Source organism: Eleutherodactylus coqui, chromosome 4 (genome assembly GCF_035609145.1).
Source record: "Eleutherodactylus coqui strain aEleCoq1 chromosome 4, aEleCoq1.hap1, whole genome shotgun sequence".
NCBI classification, from domain to species: domain Eukaryota; kingdom Metazoa; phylum Chordata; class Amphibia; order Anura; family Eleutherodactylidae; genus Eleutherodactylus; species Eleutherodactylus coqui.
This window is the reverse complement of record NC_089840.1, coordinates 28,159,435-28,177,962: the sequence shown is the minus strand read 5'-3', so window position 1 is coordinate 28,177,962 and position 18,528 is coordinate 28,159,435.

The window sequence follows — 18,528 nt, the reverse complement described above, 5'->3', positions numbered from 1 at the left end:
TGAATAGGCGGCACCATTAGACGATGCTCTGAGCTGATTGGATGGTATCTATATCCGTCAACATACTGTCTCCGGAAGAGATGACGTAGCTCTCGGCCGCTGGTGATTGGCTAAGCGCGTTGGTTGTCAGTAACAGCCTGTCAGAGAGTGGCCGGGGGCGGGGCGAGCTGTGGCGGCTGTGTGCCTGCTGCCTTTGTATTGTCATACCTGTATATACAGACATATCTACAGGGGGCGGGGCGAGCGTTATATATACCGTATATACAGACATATCTACAGGGGGCCACGGAGAAGTAGTCACCACACTGCTTAAAAGAATATCTGTTGTTTGCCAATAGCAACCAATCACAGCACAGCTTTCATTTCCTGTACCACTGAGGTAAAATGAGAGCCGCGTTGTGATTGGTTGCCATGGGCAACAAAGACAGGTTTTCTTTTAGACAACTTTCATAAGAGTGCGGTGCCGGGCGCCATCTCCATGGTGACATTATATATATAAGGAGACTAATAAAATGTAGCACCGAACAGCCGCTGTGTTAAGTGAATGGAGAGGGGCGGGGGAGAGCGAGGAGAGAAATCTCCTGCAGCCACCCCCTGCGAGCCAGTGCTGCTCGCTCCTGTGTCAGCACTGGAGCGAGTGCATGCGGGGAACGAGTGTCAGGCATCGTGTGCGCTACATTCGTGCCGTGTAAATGGGCCTTAACTCTTGTGTTTTCATTTGTAGTTTCCTAGGCTGGATTCTCGCATAGCGAATTCCCGGCGGTAATCTTGCGGTTTGGCCGCAGCGAAAAACCATGAGAAAGCCCTGCTTAGCCGCGGATTTTGGAGCGACTCGGCTGCACGCTTTTCCGTTGCGGCCAGCGCTCCCATAGTATAAAATATCATTAGAACTTTTAATGCGCCTCGCATGCTTTAGAAACAATTGCTAAAATGGCATATTGTAGAGGACTTACCTGGTGCACGAAGGGTTAATCCGTGGCAGCGGGAGTTAACCCTTCGGCACCTGTTGTCCACGTCTGCGGTGTCTAGGTTTCTTTGCTCTCCTTCGGTTGTGCGCGTCCACAACAGAAAAAACAAAAGAATGGACATGCTGTGGTCGGCGAATCCGCGCCGCAGTGCCGGGTTTGCCACGACAGATTTGCCGTCCCGTGTGGATGAGTTTTCTGAGAAATCTCGTCCGCATGGCTGGCTAATCCCGGGATTACCGCGGCAAATCCGCCCTGTATGAACCCGGCCTAAGGCCTAATTCCCACGGGCGGATTACTATTGAACCTAATAGCGCAATGCTCACAGTGCGCAATTCCACCAAGGAATTGCAGTGGAAGCCGTCCGTAGCACAGCGGAAGATAGCGTGAAAACGCTATCCCGCCCACCGACACGTCACGTGATGCTGTGGGCATGTCACATGACACTGCCGGCGCATCACATGGCACTGCCGGCGCATGTCATGCGCTGTACTGCGCATGCCCGCCGGCACGGGATACGGGACATCGGGCCTTGGATCCGGAGGTGAGTATGGGGTCTTTGGGGTCGCTGTGACGGACTGTGCTGCGGAATTCCGCTTGCAGAGCCCATTACGGCGGTGGGCACTAGGCCTTACAGTCCTGTTCATACTGCTCAGATATCTCCTCCAGACATACTCTGCGATCGGCCTCATCTCCGGCTACATCTCTGCGGTCTTGTATCTCTTCAGGGGCTGGTGAAAGATATCCCTCATGTTTCTTCTTCTCGCCTCCCAGTCCTATCCAGCCTTGTTCACACTGAACGGTCTTCTGTTCCAGAAGCAGCCATTGTTCAGCTTCAGCTACTCTTCTAAGGCGTTCATTCTCCTTAAGGCCTCCTGCACACGGGAGACAAAGTTGCGCGGTTTTGTAGCGTTACGAATCACATGTATGTTAAGCCCGTGCTTTCCTATGGATTACTTCACACATGCGATGTTTTGTAGCATGCGACAACTTGACACAAAAACCTTGTGGGTCCGGCGACATCCCCGCGACTCGTGAGGCTTTGTAGGCTATGTTGCCCTATGGAGCCTTCCTCTCTGTTGCATCGCACGAAAACGCGTTTTTTGTGCGTTTGGTGCAACTTTGACAGTAGGAAATCCTACTATCAAAGCCATAACCCAAGCCCTGGCTGCAGGGAAAAATAACACACATACATCACCTTAGAAGCGCTGTCAGCCCGGCCGCAGCTTCTCCCCCGGACCCAGCACTGTTTCTTTTCATGATCTAGCCAGGGATTGAAAAATCCCCGCCTTCTGGAAGCGCTGACTGTGATTGGCTAAGCATAAGCCAATCGCTGCCAGTGCTCAATGAGTGGCTGTGATTGGCCTAAGCTCTCAATAAGTGGCTGCGATTGGCTAAGCATTAGCCAATCACAGTCAGCGCTTCCAGGAGGCTGGGATTTTTCAATCCACATCCAAAAGAGAAGAAGATGATCAGTGCCGGGACCTGGGGAGAAGATGCGGTGGAGCCCCGGACAGTGCGGGAGAGGTGATGTATACTTTTTTTTTTTTTCCTTCAGCTATTTCAAGCCCGTCCCCCAAAAATCCTCACATATGGTGCTACAAAGTCACGCGACCTTGTAGCGTCAGATGTGACTTTGTAGTGTTACAAAATCGCGGTATTGCCGGGAGAACACGCAATGATGTCACACGATGCTGCGATGCGATATTGCTGCGATTTTCTCACGGCAATACCGTGTCGCCCTTGTGAACAAGGCCTTAAGACCGCTGCGCTTTCTGCTTTCACCCGAGCGGCTTCTTTCAGAGCATCCTCTCTTTCTCCCTGGATTATTTCTGACTCCTCCTCTATCAGTAATGCTTGCTTCACCATAGCAGACAGCAGACATTGTGTCAAGTCCCTACTGAGCTCTGAGCAAGCGGGCACCGTCTGGCTTACTTTGGGGTTCAGGGTCTGCACTAACTACCCCTTCTGTCTGTTCTTCCTTTTCTTCTTTGCACCTTTGGCACTATCTGTCCTCTCTCTCTCTAGTTTGCTTTCACAACTCCTCTCTATCACTAGAGGCAAAGTTGTGCTAACTTTCACCTGGGCGTTGGCTGGGCTCTCTGTGGCAACCTGCTCACACCCTGACTTCATTTGGGGAACATTTCTATACACATCATACACAGAAAGCATCCCACAATTCCCCACACATATTTCAGGGTTAATGGTAAACTTTTTCTGCAGCTTTTGGTGCCATTTCAAGCCAGTGCATCATCCACCATACGTGGCAAGGGTTTTTTTTTTGTCTGCGGATTGCTGGTTTCTCCATTCGGGAAATGGCGCACCTCACGTGTGAGCAGGCTCCAGTACACTTGGTTTCTTTCAAATCTGGTGCCTGCCAGTTTTATTCCACAGCAACGGCCCTAAATGCATACAGCACATAACACAGTCCATATGTACAAGGTTTAGGGTTCACAGCCCACAGGGCCCGTCACTAACCCCCACCTGGGACATCTAGAGAACATCCTCCTCTTTCAGACTGGGTGACAGTCCCACACTGGCCCGTACCGGACCTCAGGCTCTGAGTCCCTGAAATGGCTCCTTCATACCACCTCTCACTGGTGCGCACGGGACCTCAGGCTAGCAGCCCTTCAGCTCCACTGAGCTATCACTTCCCCTTTGAGTCTGGCAGTTAACCCTGTCTGTAGCCCTCTGCAGGCTATTTTGTTCATTGCACCCCCTATATATATATGCAGTGTCCGAGGAACAGGCCTACAGCCAAGGAGATAGCGAGATAGATAAAGGCCTTGTCTCAGGGCTCTACCATCTCCTTCTCTGGGGACCCTACCAAGTTACTGCTGGGGGAGGTCACAGAGAAAAGGTTACCTGTAGTCGGTACTGGTTTATTATGTCGCCACCGGAAGTTCAGGGTGGGGATATAATACAGCAGTCTTGACAGTAGCTGACGCCCCCAGCTTGTGATTGGCTGTGGGCAGTCTCCCAGTCCCGACCATCTTGCTGGTCCCTTAGGCGCTGCTGCCATCACTCACCATCGGGCAGCCGCTGCACATCCCCGGCGCTGCTGGCATGCAGACCCCCAGTCCTGTGCCTGGTGCGCTCGGCACTGCAGACCCCCAAAGTATTTGCTGATGACGTCAGCAGACCCCTGGACCTCTTGCTGCTGCCGTCGGCGCTCCTGCCATCACCCACCCACGGGCGGGCGCTCCAGATCCCAGCCGCTGCTGCCATCCACACGCTGGCCCTCTGCCTGCTGCAGTCGGCGCTGCAGAACGCTGGACCTTTTGCTGCTGCCCTCACTCACCCCCCTTGTCTGTGACCTGCCGCTGTTCTGCTTAGGCTCCCGGCTACGCCGATCACAGTTCCCCCGGCGTTTCGCCATCTGCAGGCGACAGTTCCTGCTTTTCAGCATTAGAGCGGAGGACAGCTGTGAGCACAGGGCCAGGGGGAAGCAGAGCAGAGGACAGCTGTAAGAGCGGGGACATGCACAGTGGTGAGCACAGTGACAGTGAACGCAGGGTGAAGCGGAATGGCCATGTAGGTATGAGCGCTGCACAAGCAGGGGACACACTCTAACCTGCCATGCCCATTTCATTAGGATGCGGATTCCAGGGGGGCGTGCTCTTGAAGTTCCCCTATGTCCTTGCTGCTGTATCTTGTCTCCCAATCCAGAGCTAGGGGCGCGACAGGAGTGTTCACTCCTGGTGACAGCTGTCACACCCCTAGCCTCCGGTGGCATCAAGATACACCAGTACCCTTGTAGTCTTCTTTGTCACTCATGACGCCACCCTTCCATCCTCTGAGGTGAACCTTAACAGTAGAATAAAGTAGTCCACACACAGGGAAACGTTCTGGACAAACCGGGAACGGTTAGTAGTGTCCATTTACTGTAACTTCAACACAATCCACTTTATAACAGCAGTTTGGCACAGTTACAACCAGAGAAGGTGGAATCGCAGGGAGGATATTCAGGGTATTCCGGACAATCCACAGTCCTAGTTATCTGTGTAATCCCGTTCCCGGCGACTCTCTCTCTCTCCAACTCTCTACTGGTCAACACTCATGCTTTTAGTGCCTTTCTCTCACCAAGCAGCGGTCCTTCCTTCTCACACAGTACTTAGTGGTAGCACTGGCATATCCTGGGTAGATTGATCCCAGACCAAGCAGAAGGGAATCACTCAGCTTCCTCCATTCTCTCCACATACAGACCGATCACCGAAGTGTGGGCGTCAGACTTCTCTCACTTGCAAACTCAGACTATCACCTCTTGCAAGACTTAACCAAACATAGACTGCTGCTCTGACTTCTCTCATAGCATCCTTGCAAACACATATATACAACACAGTCTGATTGGCTGAGCCATGGCACTCGTAATCCAATCACAGCACTCGCTTGCTGGACACGGGGTATTCAAAGGTCCGTTACCAGGAAGAGCATGCTGTCAGAACGGAGGACATGGCAGCCTGCTGCAGCAGCAGAGAGACCAGCGCGAGGGATTGGGATGCCGCCGGCTAGGTGAGTATTGCTGTGTTTTGTTTTGTTTTTAATCTAGTGTAACTAGGGATTTTTTTGGGGGGAAGGGCCTATATTTCAAGCCCCACCTCCCCAACCCCCATCCCCGAAAATCCGGATAGGGCTTATTATCAGGGTGGGTCTTATTATCGGAGAAACATGGTATGTGTGAATCGTGTCATGGCCGAAGTGCAATAATAATTATTTGTTGGCCCTTAATTCACACCTGAATAGGTGGCTAATGATTCCCTGCTCTCTGTGATAGTGCAGGCTGTCCTTTGTACCCACAATAATGACGTTACCAACAACAAGAGATACCATTGTTTCCCCTGTTTACACAGATATGCAAACCCCAGACTGTATGTCTCTGAGTTAAAACAATGCTAGTGATCAAAAAGAAATGAATAACAGAATTATAAGTCTTCTGAGGGGTTTAACCCAAAACCAGGTATATTTTCAGAACCGCGAGTCCAATGTATTCACTCATGGACTCATGGAATCGCCTACCTGCTGGGTTAATCATCTCCCACATATGATGTTTGGTATCAATTTGTAGATACATTGATGTTATACAATAAGGCAGCCATAGTTTATATGGACAAAATACCAAATTGTGTTTTCATATGGAAGATTTGTGCATTTACTCACCTAGTCCTCCCTTGATGTCATGAGGTACGGCCGGGGCATGCTGTTTGGAGAAGCCTTAAGACTATGGGAGCGCACACACCAAAACCTGTCAGACCAAGAATCTGTATCTGCATACAGGACTGCCCATGTTCCTGAGTGCTCCTCACAACCAGGACGATCAAATCAACTGTTCGGTGTGTATATTGTATGTTCCTTACCCCCTTGTACAGTATCCTTCTTGTATATTTTTTATATAAACACTGCTACATTTTTAGAATAAAGTCTTAAAGGGGTTTTTCAGGGAAATACTATTGATGACCTATCATCAGGATTGTGGGGTTTTCTCATGCAGTGGCATGATTGAGAAAAAAACATCCAGTGAAAGGGAAGCCTCCATGCCGACCTCTGTGTAGTGGCCGGCGGTTGTAACTGCAGGCATGGCTCTTATTAAAATCAATGGGAGCCATGCCTGCAGTTACAAGTGCTGTCCACTATATGGAGGTCGGTGCAGAGGCTTCCAATCCAACCTCTGTGTATTTGCGGTGCTTACAGCACGCACCCGCTCAGCTGATCGGTCAGGGTCCCGAGCGACAGACTACCAGCATTGTATTCACCTGCTCTAGACTGTATTGAGCTATTCTTGACTGCAGCACTTGTTTGTCAGAACGATTTTTGACATCCTCCTCTGACCCCTTTCGACGATGAGTTGTTTCCGTCCACAGGATCTCTTTCACTAGATGTTTTTTTCTCAATCACGCCACTGCATGAGAAAACCCCAGAAGGCTGGCAACGAAATCCTGTCCCCAACTAATCTAGCACCGATGACCAGCCCTTGTTGGCAATGTTGTCAACCTGACTTTTGTCATAATATGTCCATAATATGAGTGTGTATGACTTTATATGTATGTGTGTTGAATAGGTCTATGTGTGCACGTATGTGTAAAGAGTCTCATAGGAGGCGGTACAGATAATAATACCCAAAGTATTGAAAATCAGAGAGTAGAATCCTAAAATATAACTTTTATTAATGATCAGCAATTAAAAACAGCAAGTAGCCAAAAGAATTTAACAAGGCAGCACCTGCTACATCAGGAGGATAGAAGCTTTCACCATCATGGTAGAAGAGGATTCCTTGCTGTACGAGCAGTGAGACTGCGGATCTCTGTCACAAGTGATTAAACGGATCCTCCCCCCTTGCCAGTCATTGATGGCCGCCATGTACACATGGCAGCCTGTCAATCACTTCTAAGAAGAGCTGGCGGGCATTTCCCTTATGAATCCAGCAGTATTGGTCAAACATTTGATTTCATACCCGAGAACCAACATTGGTACATAATACTGAAGCCCACTATGGGATCTAGCGGGGCAGAATATGCCTTGCCTCAGCATTTTTTCCACATCTTGGAATTGCATAACCTTGTTTTTACCGTGTGGAAAACGTAGATAAGTAAAGACCCAAGTAAATGAATCACAAGTACAAGTGCTTGACTTGCTTAGCAGTCCAACTTCTGCATCTCAGATATATTGGATTCTTCTTCCTGAAACATTTGGGGGACAAAGATGTACCGTGTATTTCTCAACCACTGCCAGATGATTTTTTTTAAATTTAAACTCATGCCTTCTCCACTGATAGATCCAAGGTGCTGTTGATCATTGGCCTGTTAGTAGAAGATGCAGAAGTCTGAACTTCTCATTATTTGGAAAAGCGTATAACTTTAGGGGGATCTTGTGGCAATGAATCTAGTGTTTGGTGACCCTAACCACTGCAGAGGGCACTTGATATTAATCATTCGCAGTGAAGGCACTCAGTTGCTGAATATACTAAAGGTTTTGATACTGGTTGTCACGTTAGCTTCGTACGTGCAATCACTACAAGCCAAAATATAGACTCTCTGGCAATGTTCACACCACATTACCAGGAAGCCCCTGCAGTAGGAGGAAAAAATAAAGAAGGGAAACTTTTCCTAAGGGGAACTAGAGGGTGAGAACGCCTACCCACTAGTGGATGACCCGCCCTGATAAGGACGCATCCACTCTTGTGCCTGTGCAGCTCACTAACCCTGATAAATGACAAAGGAAAAACCACCATAAGAGTGAACCAAAACCTCAAAGAAGAAATCTCAGTGATAAATCTCTGAACCTATCTGAAGACCAGCTGAAAGAACCACGAAAACCAGATACAGAGATGTCATTACTCCACAGCAGGAGACTGCACTGAAATTGACCACCACAAAACCCAGACCAGGAGGGAGCTAAAAACCCTCCCTAATAGCCCCCAGGTGTGCACCAACAGCTGACACACCCATCAGAGTCAAAGAAGACCAAAAGCACAGTCAAGCTCAAAGTGACACAACACTTGTCTTCTGCTCTTTCATGGAGCCATTCCACACTGAATTGGCATTTCCATGAAGGTCTTTCAAAACAGGTGAAAGATGAGATCACTAAAGTAAAGAGGACTATATTTGGTTAGGTATTTGTATTGACCAAATATAGAGAAATATATTGAAGAGCTAATATATATATATATATATATATATATATATATATATATATATATATATATATATGTGTGTGTGTGTGTAATAAATTCAATGCAGGATTTGTTGCAAATTTGCTTTCATTAAAATTTAGCAAAGTTTTGAAATATCCTATAAATAAATATATGTTTTATTCATTTAAGCCCCTATTTATCAACAACATTGATAACTAGAATGTGGAAACCGCAATAGAAAATCCGTTATTGCTTTTCCTCTCCATTAGATTAAGTATCCTTATGCTGCTTCTTCCTGAAAAAGCCTGATGTTACCATTTTAATACAGTAACTAGAGATGAGCGAGCATACTCGCTAAGGGCAATTGCTCGAGCGAGCATCGACCTTAGCGAGTACCTGCCCGCTCGAGAGACAAGGTTCGGGTGCCAGCGCGGGGGAGCGGTGAGTTGCGGCAGTCAGCAGGGGGGAGCGAGGGGGAGAGAGGGAGAGATCTCCCCTCCGTTCCTCCCCGCTCTCACCCGCAGCTCCCTGCCCGCCGCCGGCACCCGAACCTTGTCTCTCGAGCAGGCAGGTACTCGCTAAAGGCAAGGCTCGCTCGAGCAATTGCCCTTAGTGAGTATGCTCGCTCATCACTAACAGTAACTATATCACTTAAAACCATGAGTCACATATGAAGGAGTTGTACTTAGAGTCTGGAAAAATTGAGGAGTTGGAGTCAGACGTTTCCGGAACCTTTCCTCACTCTCTAGTGAGTCCTTCACTTTCTAGAACCCAGGGATCCCCTCAAATTCTGTTCCAGAACCAATGCGGGTAAATGTAATCCGGGGAGCAATTTCTGCTGCAAACAGACGCCGACGCATTGCAGAAAGATTATGTCTTTATTGTGGGAAATCTGGGCATTATGTTCTTGACTGCCCTATTAGACCACGAAAGTCAATTACTGGAACTCAAACTGATTTCTGCTCGCACTGTAGTTCTCTGAGTTTGATGACTCAGCCCCTATCATCTATGAGACTAAGTGCTGACAATTTAATTTTCAACCATCCCCATTTCATCATACCGATTCAATTTTCTTATGAATCTTGCAAGTTAACTACTGCTGGGGCAGCGGGATATTTTATGGACATTAAGTTTCTCTTTGATAATTATATTGACCACAATTCAAGATCTTCACCAGTTGAAATCATGATTGTTGATGGACCACCATTAACCCTGGTCCTATAACTTATGAAACTACTGAACTGGAAATAATAATTGATCCTAATCATCAAAGGCTGGGATGCTTTCTTTTAATTTCATCCCAAAAGTTTCCAGAAATTTTGGGCACTCCATGGCTTGGCATCCATAATCCGGCAATTGACTGGAATAGAAAAGAGCTAAAGTTCACCTCTGAATTCTGTTGAATAAGTTGTCAGACAAAGAGTTCTATTGTCTCTCAGCTGAGAGCTACTGGAAAGTCAACTCATAAATCAATAAAATTGCTTAAATCCTATAAAGGATGTTTTCGACAAGAAAAATGTTGACCAGCTAGTTCCTCATCATTCTTATGGCTCTCCTACTGAACTTTCACCTGGTGCAGCCATATGTTTTGCATGCTTCTACCGACTTCCTGAGTCACAACTTAAGGCTCTTGATGAATTTCTGAATGAGAGTTTAGCCACTTAACTCTTCCTGTAGGAGAATATATATATTCTTTGCATAGTGTAGAGGTGCACTATAGAGAATGGCCTGTAGGGGGCAACAGACAGGCATTCTGGTGCCGGAGAAAAAGGAAAACACCCACAGGTATGGTATGGAATGGAAGATATATGTCACAGAGGTTGTTAGCTTCTGTGATATAGATCGGTCCAATATTACTCCAGGCCAGATCTTACACCTGAACCAGCAAGCTATGTAAAGAGTCAGGTGGAAGTGAGAAGGAGGTGTGTGTGTGTCTGGGAGAACTAGACTTGTGTTGTGACCAGACGTCTGGTCAATCTGACTCCTGTTGTAAGCAGAGAGAGATGCTGTGACTAGGCGGAGAGACGTTGTCCCAGCAGGACGCTTGGGGAACTCTGGCCCTGGGATTGAGGTCTGGGGATGCTATGGCATGGCAATGAGCTGCGCTTCTGGACTGTTATAGGTCTGTGAAGGTGAACGGACTTGTTACTGTTTGGCTAAGTTGTGGACTTGATTGCTCCTCCTGTGGACTGTTGAAGGCTTAAATTGATGGACTTTGCAAACGTTATCATTTTTCTGGAGACCCATTCGTTTCTGTTCTGCTAAAACTTATGTTGAATAAACTAACAGAGGAGTGAAAGTGACCATTGGCGTACTCATTAACCCTTGTGTTGCTACAATAGACTATAGAGACCTTAATCAAATAGCTGTCAAGAATTGCTATCCTGTTCCCCTTATTCCAGAGTTGCGTGAGAGAGTACAGTCAACAACGATTTTCACTAAGTTTGACCTGCAAGGGGCTTACAACCTGGGTTACGTATGACTCACGGCTGAGTGGAAAACAGCATTTTAAACATCGTCATTTTGAATCCCTTTTCATGCCCTTTGGACTTTGTAATGCTCCAGCTACATTTCAGCACTTTATCTCTGATATCTTTCAGGATCTTCTGGATCGATTTGAAGTACCCTATTTGGATGACATACTTATAATCTCTGAAGACCTTGAAGAGCATTGTAAGTAAGTGAACATACTTCTCAGCCATTTGCGAGGTAACACGTTGTACATCAAGCTGGAGAAGTGCAAACTTGAGAAGTTGGAGATTCACTTTCTGGGGTTCATTCTTTCTCCCAAGGGGCTATGCTTGGGCCCAGCAAAATTCAAGATATATTAGACCGGAAAACATCCAAGAATGTAAGGAAGGTGTAAAGATTTGTAGGTTTTGACAATTTCTGTCGCAGGTGGTCTTTAAGTGCTGAAGCTTCATTTTCCTAGTTAAAGATTGTGTTTATTTGTGGCCCTATCTTAGTTCATCGTAACCCAGGTGTTAGAGCTTGCTGCTTGGATCTGTGGTTCTACATGTTTTCCCAGAAGCGCACCTTCCCAGGTGTGGTTGATTGTGTTGGCTGGGTGTGGTTTGCTCCAGTGAGCCAATCTCTCAGGTCTGTTGCTTATTGTAGTAGTGCATTACACAAAATGACCTGCAGAGTGTGCTAGTCAGGCATTCTAATACCTGCAAGAGGGAAAGAGAGGGTTAATACCCTAGATGTAGCAAGAGTTAGCTACAAAAGAGGCAGTTTGTGCAGGAAGCAGGGAAAGACGTTGGCTGAGAGAGCCAGAGAGACAGCTCAGTGGAGCTGGAGGGGCTGCTAGCCCCAGGGTCCAGTGCAGACCCGGAAAGGCACGAGGTTGACAGAGACGACAACCCTAGCCTCAAACACCCAGGTGGAGTGCTTATATAGGCTTTGTTTTATGAAAGAATGCTTATTTGGACTCTGTTTCCATTGTGTGATGTGCTGTAAATAAAGGCTGGCAGGAGCCAGATTTAAAGAACATCCATGTCTCTGGAGCATTTCTGCACGACTGGTGGCCATTCCGGTTCCAAAAGTGGGCGATCCCATAGCAAGTAGACCCCAACTTGCCACATATGGTGGAGGATGCGCTAGCACAAACGAAGTGGCGCACAAAGCTGCAGAGAACAACGCCTGTACAGAGGACATCAGCAGTGAGTAGTGTTGCTGGAGGAATTTAAAGGGCCAGGAGGCCGGAAAATTGCGGTTGCTGTGGAGGGCAATAGAAGAGTTCAAGAAGAGGAGGACGTCTGTGAGGCAAGTTGATGGACTTGTTGCATATGTTTAGTTTTGGGACTGTGGAGTCAAGATGACGGGTGGTGCAAGAAGCAACCAAAAAGAGCCATGCTGGGGATGTGTGCAAATGGACTTATGTATGTATGGATGTCCAGTGGCAAAGTGGCCAGTAAAACCCCACTGGTCTGTGTTGGAGGGACAAAAGCTTTAAATAAACTTGTGAAAAACCTTATGAACCCTCCATGTCGCTGGCAAGTCAAGTTCATAAGCCAGCGGATTCACTACACGCGTGATGACAAAGGGACCCACGTAATGCGGCGCCAGTTTTTAAAGACGGAACCTTCAATTTGAGATTTCTAGAAGACAAATATACCTTCTGTCCCACCCTGTAAGGTTCAGATACTGACAAACTCCTCCCACTACGCAAATGCATGTGAGCCCCTGTTGCTTCCAGATTCTTCTGTACTTCTTTCCATACTCCCTGCAGCATCTCAGTGGCGAAATCAGCTGCAGGACAGACAGACAGAGTAGAAATAGCTGTAAGGAAGCGAGGATGCTGACCATATACGCAATGGAATGGAGACACCCCAGTGGAAGAACAAGTACGGTTGTTTAGCGCAAACTCTGCCAGCGGCAGAAATTCTGCCCACTGATGAGCCTTTTCGCTAGCAAATAACCGTAAATATTGCACTAAATCCTGGTTCTTCTGCTCAGTCTGACCATTAGTTTGCGGGTGGAATGCTGACGAGAAGGAAAGCAATGTTCCCAGGTATCTACAGAAGGTTCACCAGAATTGCGCAACAAACTGAACCCCGCGATCAGATACAATGTTCTCGGGAACACCATGTAGACAAATGATTTGTTTTACAAAAATCTTGGAAAATTCTATCGCAGAAGGTAGCTTCTTTAGCGCCACGAAATGTGCCATTTTAGAGAAGCGGTCCACAACAACCAGGATCATGGTGAACTTCTGGGACTCAGGCAGATCGGTGATAAAAATCTACCAATAAATGCGACCACAGATGAGAAGGCATCGGTATTGGTCTCAGAGGCCCCTCCAGACGACGCCGACGACCTTTACTGCGTGCACAGACAGAGCATCCCTTAACAAAGTCGCGGATCTCCCGAGACATGCCTGGCCACCAGTAGTGTCTACTACAAAGATCCAGAGTCCCCTGAACCCCCGGATGGCCAGCGAGAACAGATGAGTGAGACTCTTCAATGACTCTAAGACGCAAGGTCTCTGGCACAAACCATCTGCCCTCCGGCACCGCCGAGGGGGCGTCCTGCTCACAATTTTGTAGATGAGAAACGAGATCAGATTCTACAGCTGCCACCACCACCCCAAGATATTCTCGGGAGCCACTGTCTCACTTTCCGGCGAACCGAAACTCTGTGAGAGGGTGTCCGCCTTCATGCTCTCCTCCCCTGGAATATATGTAATGACGAAGTTAAACTTGGCGCAAAACAACGCCCACCTGGCTTGATGAACTGTGAGTCTTTTAGCAGTGGCAAGATATACCAAGTTTTTATGATCAGTATATACGGTAATGGGATGCCTTGCCCCCTTAAGATGGTGACGCCACTCTTCTAGAGCCCACTTGATCGCCAATAACTCACGATTACCCACGTCATAGTTACATTCCGCCGAACTGAACTTCCGCGAGAAGAACGCACATGGACTATACCCAGATCTCCCGCTGATTTCCTGAGAAAATACAGCCCCGTCCCCACCTGAGACGCATCGACCTCCATAAAGAACGGTCGCCGCGTGTCAGGCTGTACTAGTGTGAGGGTATATATATATATATTGCCATATGTTTTTTTATGTTTTATACCTATATGCAAGTTTTATTCAATTCCAAATGAGAAAAAACGTATATGTCGCCTTACATCAGATATTCCAAGGCTTTGCAAGGCTGAGAGATGTTCTAGAAATTCAGAGAAGATACGGAACCAGACACAAGGCCGCGTGTACTTGGCCGTTTTCCCAGAAGCGCTGGAACAAGATATCAAGATGTTCCACCATGTACATAATTTTCACTGTCAGGCCGGAAATCCGGACTGCCCATATATGGTTATAAGCCCATCACCCCTTGTTGGTGATGGGACAAAGCGTATAAGATCTCATGTAATCTGTAATAAAGCACGTCGGCGAAGCGCAGCCATGCCCCGTGTGAGGAATTATACCAGACCTCCCTGTGTGGTGTTTTTTTTCTTTACCGCCGGCAACGGGGCAAGTGGGGTGGGCCCGATTGGTGCTGTACTTAGAAAGAATATTACCCTGACACTAGTACCGGGGCAGCAGTAAATGCCCTCTTGAAATGACTAAACGACTAAACGCCTTTGGCGACCATCTTACCAAATTGTCCCCCTTTTTGGTAAGATCGGTCAGGGGCTGCGAAATAACCAAATAAACCTAGAAACCGCTGGAGAGCTTTCAGGTTATCTGGTCTGACCCATTGGGAAATTGCTGCCACTTTATCACACTCCATTTGAATCTCCGTGGGTGAAATCACATAACCAAGAAAAGACACTTGTTTAGTGCCAAACTTGCATCTCTCCAACTTGGCAAGAAGTTGGTACTCACGCAAACGGGTCAGAGCCAGCCTCAGGTGCTGTACATGAGAATCCCAGTCTGAGGAGTACACCAGAATGTCATCGAGATATATGACCAAGAATACCCCCAGGAAGTCATGGAAGACTGCATTCATAAATCCCTGAAACACAGCGGGGGCATTACAAAGTCCGAAGGGCATGACCAGACATCCAAAATGTCCTAACGGGGTGTTGAACGCGGTCTTCCACTCATCTCCCTCTCGGATGCGAATTAAAGGGGTTGTCCCGCGCCGAAACATAAATTTTTTTTTTTTGCACAGATCCCCACTTAGTACACAGTAATACCGCATCCATTTGTTATTTTTTTTTAATTCTCTTACCTGGATCCCTGTTCTGCAGCTTTGAAGATTCTTCTTTCCAAGATGGCGCCGCTGGTCTTCTCCCATGGTGCACCGTGGATATTCTTCTCCAGTCTGCGCTCCACTGCCGATTTCAGCCACCTCATTGGCTGATCAGCACCACGTAACGGAGGCGGAGCTACGCGATGATGCGGAGAAGAAGCAGGAGCCAGGACACAGCTCATGAGCCCGGACCATCCAGAAGAGGAATCTTCAGTGCGCAAGCGCGGCTGTTCCTGCGACCAGAGGAGAAGTTTGGAAACGGGGACGCCAGCACAGGGGGGGGGGGGACCCCCTGTAGGTAAGTAAATAACTCCTGTATGGCCAATATTTAATGCACGATGTATATTACAAAGTGCATTAATATGGCCATACAGCAGTGTTTAACCCCACTTGCTTTCGCGGGACAACCCCTTTAAATTGTAAGCCCCCCTTAAGTCCAATTTGGAAAACCAGTGGGCCCCTACCACCTGATTCACTAAGTCAGGAATCAGGGGCAAGGAGCACTAGTTCTGCACTATAATTTTATTCAAAGCCTGATAATCCACACAAGGCCTCAATGTCGCATCTTTCTTCTCTACAAAGAAGAGACTTGCCCCAGCAGGGGACCTGGACTGCCTGATATGTTGTTTGGCCAGAGACTCTGAGATATAGGACTTAAGGGCTTTGTGCTCATGCCCCGACAAATTGAAAATGGCTCCCTTAGGGATGGGACTGTCGAGGATCAAATCAATACCACAGTCCCACTCCCTATGAAGAAGGCAAAGTTTCAAACAGATTCTTGGAAAATACATCATGGAAATCAGACAAATACTCCGGAATAAATACGGCATCTGCTGAACACATATGTATAGTAGCTAAGTGACAATGACAGGACAACCCCCAATGTGTCAATTTCCGAGTGGACCAATCAAATCTGGGATTGTGCAGTGCCAACCAGGGCATACCCAGCACTACATCAACGGACATCCTCTCCATTACTAAGAACGACAGATTCTCAGAATGGAGAACACCAACAGTGAACTGTACCATGGTAGTCCTCCACTGAACAACCCCTGCAGACAGAGGGGTGGAATCAATACTAGTGAAGCGTATGGGTGTCTTTAATGCCGAAAATTCAGCCATCAGAGGTCTGACAAAACTTAGACTAACCAAATTGGCGGCCGCATCGAATCAATAAAGGCCTGACCGGACCGAGTGAAATTCTGGAAGCCTATATGACAGGGCACCAACAACTTAGGGAGTACCTGTGATCCTAGGCGACCCTCCTGACAGTCGCCTAGGATCTGAAGTTTTCCGCTGGGTTCAGGCTTATGTTGCAGCCGCTTCTGAAGACAGGTTGCTACACGATGTCCGGCTTTCCCACGTTGCCTTTCTTCGGGACTTAGCTGGTCCACTTCCATTGGCTGGGCACCAGAAGTGGGCATGGGAGAAATGGGAGCAGGTCTGCTGAATACTCTAGCTTTGCGGGCCTGACGTTCCTCTTTCCTAGATCTCAGCCTCCTGTCAGCTTTGACTGCCAATTCCAACGCATCATTGAGTGTCACGGCGGCGAGATGGGAAATGAGCAGATCCTTGACAGCGTCAGACAGACCCAACAAAAACATATCTCTAAGAGCGCTATCATTCCAAGAGGTTTCACCGGCATACTGTCTAAATTTAGAGCAGTAGTCCTCTACCCACTGTGGCCCCTGACGCAGAGACATGAGATGAGAGACCACCAACCCCACACAGTCCAGCTCATCAAAAATACCTCCACGTTCCCGAAAAATCAAATCAACTGACTGCAGGCAAACCGAACTCCCGGGTAAGGACTAGGCTCATGTCTGGGGGGGACCCCAAAGTAAGAACATAACCAATCCCCCCTTCTGGGATTCTGAGCCAGATGAGTGCGACCGCATCCAAAAAAAGCAATTTACATGCCTGCCGAAAAACAAAAAACTTGCTCCTCTCCCCTGAAAACACCTCAGGAAGAGGACACTTAGGCTCCGAAATAGAAGGGGTGGCAGAAGCATGCACTAACTCCTGCTGCTCCTGAGCCACCATGTGCTTGGGCAGGTCTTGGATTGCACCCACCAAATCCTGCAACTGACTTGCGAGGGTACTCATGGCCTCCATTGCAGAGCAAAATAAAACCCGCTGGGCAAATTTTTAAGGGCCAGTTATTATGTTATAGTATACTACCCTGGATACGCCAGCTCGGGTTGCCCTGGATCTTACCTGCAACCCCTGTCCCTGCCTACTTGCCTCCACTCCTGGCTAACCCCAGGCGGGCAACTGGGTGGCGGTCCCTACACTATCTAGGGAACGAGAAGGGACGCTGGCATACTTAGGTGGAATGGGTAGAATACCGAAAGAAAAAGCAGATGATCATTACCAACATGAACAATACTGATAATACCGAGGCAGATGGAAAAACCTGGCAGATAGTAACAAGAAAGCAGGCAAGGTGACAGAGGCAAGAGACCTACAGATGCAGACTAACTACACTCTGAGGGATACCAATAACTGGCAGTGATTGCAGTCACTGCCAGACTTTTAAACAAAAGCCTCCAACCAGGGCCAAAGAGAGGGAGACAGCAACTCCCAACAGAACATAAAAGGGGAGCTCGTGGACTGCAGCTGCGCTCACAGGTGCGCGCACGTACAGCGCCGTGCGCCACCAGCATCACGCCGGCCAGGCGCCCGTGCCCCCGGCAGCCAGACCACAAGCCAGGGGGACGCGCCCCGACCGTGGGACCAGCCGCATGGTAACAAAAGGACTGTAACAGAGATCTGGAGAAGAATACATGGAGTGGTGAGGCCACTAAAGAGACTGTGGGTTCTGAGCGGTAGGGACTTGTGAGTGAAAAAAATGATGCCAATGTGGTTAAAATGCTGCATAACAGAATGTTTTCCTTGCAGGAGAGTACTGGGAAAACTCCAGTGTCTGCATTGGGTGCAAAAAAGTTCAAAAAACGTATGGTGCATAATGTGTTTCTTGATATGTTTTCTGTGCACGATGATACCGTGAAAGCCGCACAGTGTGCACGGACATTTAAGGAAGATTTGTCTGAGAACTGTGTTGCTGACCGGTTGTGCAAGAAAAGTCCATTAACCCTGAAGTGTCATGTGTGGGGGATGGTGGGATGTATTCTGTGCTAATATGTGTAGATATGTTTCCTAAATGAAGTCAGGGTGTAAACAGGTTGCTGTAAGGAGTGCAGCCAACGCCCATGTTGGAGTTAGCACAACT